Source organism: Ovis canadensis, chromosome 23 (genome assembly GCF_042477335.2).
Source record: "Ovis canadensis isolate MfBH-ARS-UI-01 breed Bighorn chromosome 23, ARS-UI_OviCan_v2, whole genome shotgun sequence".
Lineage (NCBI taxonomy): Eukaryota > Metazoa > Chordata > Mammalia > Artiodactyla > Bovidae > Ovis > Ovis canadensis.
The window spans coordinates 75,273,418-75,281,952 of NC_091267.1; positions in this window are offsets into that span (position 1 = coordinate 75,273,418).

Sequence of the window (8,535 nt, forward strand, 5' to 3'; positions counted from 1 at the left end):
ATCTGGTAGTTTCCTGGGCTTCTCATGTCTAGAGGCTGTATATTTCTTAAACTCTTCCTCTCTTTCTTTTTAAAACTTTAGTAAGGAATACTGTGCTTCAAATATATTCATAAGTAGAAAAATACTATAATGAGCCTTCATTTCATCTGTAAAAATATGAGTAGGTATCTCTGACTGAGAAGAATTTTAAAAAGTTGTAACCCTGCTATAACAATCACACCTGAAGAAATTATATTGGTTTTGAAATAATATCTTTGGTATCTGATGAGTCTTCAAATCTCAATTTTCTCATATCTTCATTATTTACAATGTGTGTGAAGCATGTTTCAAATAATTGTGATTTTCTGATACCTCACAGATTTCTTTATAATATTACAGATTCCCCTTTGAACTCTTTTTGTGCTTGCAGTTTAGTTGTTGAGATGCTTGTAGAATTTCTTAGAGCCTGGATTTTGCTGGTGGAGTCTCTAGGGTACAGAATTCTCCTTTATTTCTTACATTTCCTGAAATTTGTAGTTAAATTTGGATGCTTGATCATATTCAAGTTCTACTTGTTTTGGTTAGACTGCTTCAAAGGTAATGCTGTAAACTTCCATCCAGAAATACACACTGCCTGATTAAATCTCTTTCGTGATGGAATCAATCACAGATGCTCATAGCCTAGATGTATTCGTTTATTAGAGGCTATAAAATGGTGTTCCAATCTTATAATTTCTTTATTCATTAGCTAGAATACGTCTATAAAGAGAAAATGACCAACTATTTGGTTATCTGAGATTTGCATAGAAAAAGCAAAAATAAATGTTGAGTTCCTTCTTCCTTCATCTGTTTTCAAAACAGTTGCTTAGGAGAGTGTATTCTATTAGACAGCAGAAGAATGCAACTATAGAATATATTTGTTCACTTGTTTAGCGTTAACTATACAGATTTTAAGTACAGTCTCATCTTTGGTTTTCCTAAAAACATGCCAAAGCAAATGGAAAATTCAGCATCTTCTGCCAGATAACAAGCACAAAGAATAATGTGGTAATTTTCATCTTCAAAGCATTTCAGCACTAATTATTTCTCCCACCTCCCCAAGAAGTAGGTGTTATTAACTTCATTTTAAAGATAAGAAAATGAAAACTTGAAGAAGCGATGAGAGCAATTTGCTCCCAGCTAAGATGGCGTCACCATGAAAGAAGTGAATATAATTTGTGTTTGGTTTAATTTAAAATTTTATGCCAAGGAAGAGAGATACATGGAGAGCCACAGGAGAGGGGGCTGAGGCTGCTGACTCAGTCCTGACACGACAAGCTGTGTGGTGTGTGGAGAACTGGAAATTGTCTGGGTCATGGGGATTACCAACGAAACATTTGATATTTTAGTCTGATGAATAGTAGGTGATGAGCAAATATCCGTCAGATGACTGAGAACAAATACTTTGCCACACTTCGCTCCTATGGATATCCCTATAGTACAACAAGAACAAGACCTTTCCGCTAGATGCTGACCCTCAGTGAGGTACACCTGGTGGCTGGGATATGTGAGTCATTTTTTTTCCCTCTGTGCTGTGCTCAGTCACTCAGTCATGTTCAACTGTTTGTGACATCCTGGATTTTACCCCGCCCAGCTCCTCTGTCCATGGAATTTTCCAGGCAAGAATACTGGAGCTGGTTGCCATTCCCTCCTCCAAGGGATCTTCCCAACCCAGGGATTGAACCAGAGTCTTCTGCACTGCAGGCAGATTCCTTGCCACTGAACCACCTAGGGAGCCTCTTTTTTTCCCCCTGTAACTTAGAAGTATTTAGTGTGTGTGATAAAGCAAAGACAGTGTTTTCATTAGACTTGAATATGCTCTATTCATGTTGACAGATCACATGTAATTGTGAGACTCCATCAAGCAAGAGATGATGTAATTTAGTTCTCCAGAATAGTCTTCTTTATGCCAGGGTTGGTGCTTAGATTTTTCATGGTATAGATGTTGAAGTTAAAATAATATTCCCCACACTTTGGAGCTGGAACACACAAAATTTGTGTTCTCCACCCAGATTAACTGTCTCAACAGACTATATAATTGCTTAGACCTTGGGTTAGACAGCCTCATTAGTGCAAACACTCCTGTCTATGGTGGAAGAGCGTGAAGAAAAGAACGTTAAGATATTTTTCAAAAGGAAGAAACCCAGAAATTTCTTTCTGACATAGACACGTCTTATTAGTCTCTTAAGCAAGAAAGCTGAGCACCACAGAATTGATGCTTTTGAACTGTGGTGTTGGAGAAGACTTTTGAGAGTCCCTTGGACTGCAAGGAGATCCAACCAGCCCATTCTAAAGGAGATCAGTCCTGGGTGTTCATGGAAAGGACTGATGCTAAAGCTGAAACTACAATACTTTGGCCACCTCATGCGAAGAGTTGACTCATTGGAAAAGGCTCTGATGCTGGGAGGGATTGAGGGCAGGAGAAGGGGACGACAGAGGATGAGATGACTGGATGGCAACACCAACTTGATGGACATAAGTTTGAGTGAACTCCAGGAGTTGGTGATGGACAGGGAGGCCTGGGTGCTGCAATTCATGGGGTCGCAAAGAGTTGGACATGACTGAGCGACTGAACTGAACTGAAGCTAAAACCCATCTAAATGAGCTTTATGACGACTTGGTAACTTAGCTCCTCCTTCAAAGGAACCACTAACAAGGCTGTGAACTGTAGACTTTCGTTTTTCTTAGAAGCCTTTATTGACTTTGCTACAATATTGCTTCTCTTTTGTTTTGTTTTTTGGCGGGAGGCATGTGGGATCTTAGGCCCCTAACCAGGCTTCGAACCTGCACTCCCTGAGTTGGAAGGCAGATTCTTAACCACTGGGCCACCAAGGAAGGCCCGACTTTTAATTCAGGAAACAGATGCTACAGATTTCATTTATCGGATAAGAAATCTCAGTTTAATTCACACCCCGTGTTTCTTCTATTTAATTCTCAACTCATATGCCAATTGGCTTCCCCGGTGGCTCAGATGGTAAAGAATCCGCCTACAATGCAGGAGACCTGGGCTCGATCCCTGAGTTGGGAAGATCCCCTGGAGAAGGGAATGGCTACTCACTCCAGCATTCTTTCCTGGGGAATTGGTTTTGTTTTTTTTGGTAAAAGGAACTGCATTCCTTTTTAGCTTTTCTATCTTCTAACTGAAAGCGAGCCTTGCTGTTACGGCTTCTCATCTCTGAAAGCGCAGGTAACGGGGCAGGACCTTGCCATTCACACAGCCCGAGGCCCGCGCCTTCTCCTCAGGCGCCGCCTTCTCTTCCTGTGACGTCATGACTGGTATCAGTAGGTCAAGGCTAGGATGTGCACCCGATCCGGAATGCTAACAGCTTGAAAAGAGCAGATCTGAAGCTCCTAGGAAGGGCGCATGATGTTCCACGAGGAGAGTGAGGGCAGCACAGAGGGCGGCGCGACCCTCCGCCAGTGACCGGCGCTGAGCAGAGAGGGGCGGGATTGGGCGTGACGGTGTTAACACCCAAGTGAGGCAGGAGGGTGGCTCAGCCAGCGGTGAATCTTTGGGCTTCCCCTTCAAAATTGCTTTTGAAAAGGAAGCGGATAATAAATGTATAAGTATTTTCCTTGTTTCATTCATTCCATCCCCCCCACCCCAGTCTATTAAAAAAATTGTTTTTAGAAGTGGAGGGAGGCTTAGTATTTGACAGGCTCACATTCTGGAGTCTATGTGGGTGTGAGGTGCACTCCATTTCTAATCAGCATTCACTTAAATTCTAATGTCACTTTCCTCACTTGTAAAATTGGAATAATGGTACATGATTGACTTTGAGAGAGATAATATACATGAAATTTCTGTGGGGAAAAGGCTGGATATGCAATAAAAGCCTATGAACTGCAAAGTATCAAAATAGAAGGGAAGTCCTTACACCACTTTTTTTTTTTTTTTTTGATGTTTTGGCTGAGCAGCGCGCAGGGATCTTAGCGCCTTAGTTCACAGATCTAACAGGCTCCCCTGCCTGGGGAGCTGGAGTCTCAGGCCCTGGACCACCGGGGAAGTCTCCTGTCACTTTGAACACTGCGCATATATAACACTGTGGGGCTAGTCTTCGCCGCGTGGAGACAAGCGATCTGGACTTGGGCACGGCCAGACTTCCTTCGGAGCACCCCTTCCCCTTGAAGGCTCAGTTGCATCTGGTAGCGAGGCAGCTGAGTCAGCGCTGGCGGTGCTGCCCGGGAGGAGGGAGAAGAAGGAGAAAGAGGGTCAGGCGCGTCCCCACGCGTGCTCCCTCCGGGGCGGGGGTCCCGTGGGAGGAGCCCCAGTGCCGCAGCTCCTCGGGTTCCCGCCCTGCCTGGCCCGGCTCGTCTCAAGGGCTCAGGGCAGCCTGCTGGTCTGGGATGTGACCCCAGCTTCTGCTGGGACCCTGAGCGGTCCAAGGTGTCATCAAGGGAAACTCAGGAATTTCTAACTTCTTAAGAAGCACAGCTTCTTCTTTTTTAAAAAACCTGGGTGTCCCTTTATTAACAACTAAAATAGACACTATCTGTTTGTACAACAGAGTAGTGGTTGATGGGAGATTTATTATGCAAAGGCCCTGTTGTGGCAGTTTTTGGAAAGTAAGTTGTCAAGAAACATAACTCTTTAATCATAATAAATGATATATAATGACTGTAGGAAATTTGGAAGATATAGGAAACTATACAAAGAAAAATCCTCTTTAATTTCATTAAACTATTGCTAAAATTATTTTATGCATTTTGTCTTCTAAGAACACACATATACACACTCATGTAATCTCTTAATACAAATCATATAACCTTAAGTGCATTACAGCACAAAGCAAAAGTTTCCAAATATATAAATGCATATATATACATATATTACCTACTCTTAGACAACTTGAGGGCTTCCTTGGTGGCGGAGTCATAAAGAATCTGCCTGATAAGCAGGAGATTCAGGTTCGATCTCTAGGTGGAGAAGCTCCCCTGGAGAAGGAAGTGGCAACCCACTCTAGTATTCCAGCCTTCTCAACTGCACAGACAGAGGAAGCTGTTGGGCTGCAGTCCATGGGGTCACAGAGAGTCAGACACGACTTAGTGACTAAACAACAGGGCACCTTGATCTTGCATTACTCTTGGAAAAAATTTCGTTGCTTCCCTATTGACAGACATTCAGGTAGCTTCTAGTTTTCCTGTTATAAATAATACTGCTGCTGCTAAGTCACTCCAGTCGTGTCCGACTCTGTGCGACCCCATAGACGGCAGCCCACCAGGCTCCCCCATCCCTGGGATTCTACCATAGACAATTCTGTATACTAATCACTGACCTTATCTGTAATTATTTCCTTAAGAAAGATTTCTAAAAGCTATATTACTGGGTTGAATGAGATGAATATTAAAAAAGTAACATATTGCTAAATTATTTCCCAGAAGAGTTGGCCAATCTACACTCCTATCAGTTGTGTTGAAATTCTAGTTTTTACTAGATAGCTTGGAAAAGTTGCATTTTGATTCTTATATTTGCTTCTTTTGTCCTATAAGGATTATATAAGAAAAGAAAATGCAAACTTTTATATACATAGCTATTTGAACTACTGAGTGTGAAGCCAGCGGATCATGCAGCTCTGTTCCCTAAAGAATTCAAATCCAGTCACTAATGAACTAATATGATTAATTTTTTTTTTGCTTTCATGTCACACCCGAATGTATTCCAGACCACCCATTTTCAAGAGTAATTGCGCTCTTTTCAGTTGGGTAAAGGGAAGCTTTCACTCTGACCTTTATATGGAAAACGAACACAGTGACGATGGTTCAACCCCTCTCTCCACTTTACTGGAAAGGATTCTGAGGTCCAGGGAAGGTAAATTTTTGCCAGTGATTAATACCCAGTGAGCAGCGGAGTGCAGCTCAGAATCAGCTCCAAGGTGGATTTTTTCCCACACTGTCTCCTCTGTTTTCTCGAATCCATCAACCAAATCTAGGGGTTTGATATTGAATTTTCTGTTTGGATTATGCCTCCCACATAATATTATGGATTTCAAAGGCAAATCTGACACTTATGCCACCTGGTTATCTGTGATTTATCTCTGGAGTCCTGATCTTTTTTCACTTAGCCTTTTTTCCCCCCTCCCTTATGTTCGCCTCTTAGGAGAATTTCACTCAAATTTGTATAAATTAGAATTCATGTAAATTATTTTTCAAAACAGGTTATCATTTCATATAAAATTTCTCCTAGATGGAATTTCAGGTTTCTCAAACACTGGAAGATGATAATACATACAGCATGAAGCCACATTAAGCTATTCAGTTCTTGAAATAGGGTTGACATGGGGTAACTCTTGACATAGGGTTAAAGACTGTATATCTGGCGTTTTGGAAACTTTTTTTGTATTCCAGTCAGAAACTCTGAGGTAAAGTTGCCTTATCTTCCTTGACTCAGTTTCTCCTTGTGCGAAAAGGTGATAACAGTCCTCAGTGGCTAGGGAAGACTTCTGTAAGATTGCTTTGTCTTTGGAAGCACGTAAGGCTCAAGTTATTCCTCTGTTGGACAGGGGAGCTGTCCTAGGCATTGGTGAAAATCACACTGACCGGTTTGAAAAAACAACACTTGATGATTTGAGGGATTTGGGGAGAGTGTTCAAGAATTTGTGACTGAAATTCATCTTCTTGGAAGAGAAGCCAGAGAGGGAGAAAGAGATTCTAAGCGTGCTGTAACAAAGCTCCTTTGAGCTGTTCTGGGAGCGGCTGGGTGTGGCAGGCTTTCCCCAGTCAGAATGCTGAGTAATCAACTCATAATACTTGCAATGATTCAACCTGCAGGTAAGAAAAAGCACCAACAAAACAGTCTCCTAGGTTATTAAATATTTGAGCTGATGACTATTTTTGTTGAGCTAGAGGAAACTATTGCTCAATAAAACTGTACAATGAATGGATGCTGTATTTCTTTAAGCTGTAGTTCTTCCCTCCACCCCCCACTAACATCTACTCTCTTAAATACAAAGTCAACAACAAGGTTTTTGTGGCAAATCAAAGAGAGTAAAGAAAGTTATAGATCACTGGGATGTCTCTGGTGGTCCAGTGGCTAAGACTCTATTCTTCCACTGCAGGGGGCACAGGTTTGATCCCTGGTAGGGGAAGGTCCACATGCCTTATGGTATGGCCAGTAAAAAGAAAATTATAGATTCTTTTTGGAGTTATAAAACAAACACTTCCCCCCACAAACAGGGGTATCTAACTTCCCACTAAATATTTTTAAAGAAACATTTATTTCCAAGAATTAGAGTTATATTTGGGTTTCCCTAGGTATTGCTGAATTCCTGTCTCTGGAAGTGTTTCTGCCGAGGTTAGACAAGCCCCGAACAGGAGTGTTGTAGAGATAATTTAGACTTGAAAAGAGAGAGTGGACAAAGATTTCTGATTTAAATGCAAGTCTCTTGAAACCTTTGGGTCACAGTAGCAAGCAGGGGGGCTTCCCTGGTGGTTCAGTGATAAAGAACATGCCTGCCAATGAAGGAGACATGGGTTTGATCCCTGGGTTGGGAAGATCCCTTGGAGAAGGGAATGGCAACTCACTCCAGTATTCTTCCCTGGGAAATCCCATGGACAGAGGAGCCTGGTGGGCTATAGTTCATGGGGTCACGAACAGCTGGACACAACTGAGCGACTAAAGAACAACAACAGAGCAAGCAGGCTGCAGGTGCTTTTGGTAAACTGCCGCAGTAGCCGAACTGTGAATATCCTGCACCAGCCTTGTGGTCATTATGATTATTCCCCGAGACCGAGCCTGACTAATAAATAGGCAAAGTGCTGATCACCCGCGCTGATCACCCGCGCTGATCACCCGCGCTGATCACCAGCTATGATCACCAGCGCTGATCACCAGCGCTGATCCCCAGCACTGATCCCCAGCTCTGCGCCAGACACTTCTTGTTTACCGTCTGTTCATATGCCATGTGTCTCATTTTACAGATGAGGAAACTGAGGCTAACGAGATTAAGCACTTTCCCTAAGGTTTCTCAGACAATGAATGGTAAGGTAGAGTCATTTTCCAAATTTATGATTTGACTCTTAAACCCACATTTCCCCACTACAGCTCAACGGTGTCATTTTCCAGGGGTAGCTGGCCAACATCACTCTCTAATGACCTTCTTGCCTCTACTAGTTCCCCTGATGCCTGAAATTCTACTTTCAGAGTTCAAGTCATTTAGTTTATGACTTTGACCTGGTTCATAATAAAACACCCAAGGCATGGGGAGAAGGGAAGCTATTAGTCACTCTTAGTCACTCTCATTCATACAGCCAATAAGCATTAGTTGGCTGCACAGCTATCAAGACCATACCAAGTGCTGGCATTACAAAAATGAGTGAGGCTTACTTCAAGATTCTCATAGTGAGATAGAGGAGATCGTACAATAAAATAGATGATTATGAGATAACGTGGTAAATGAGCAACAGAGAACATTAAATGGGCATAGCAGATAAGTAATTGGCTCAGATTTAGGTCCTTTCCTGAGAACAGATTCAGTTAGGAAGGGAGTAGCTCCCAGCAAAAGGAGCTGCCGGAAAGCA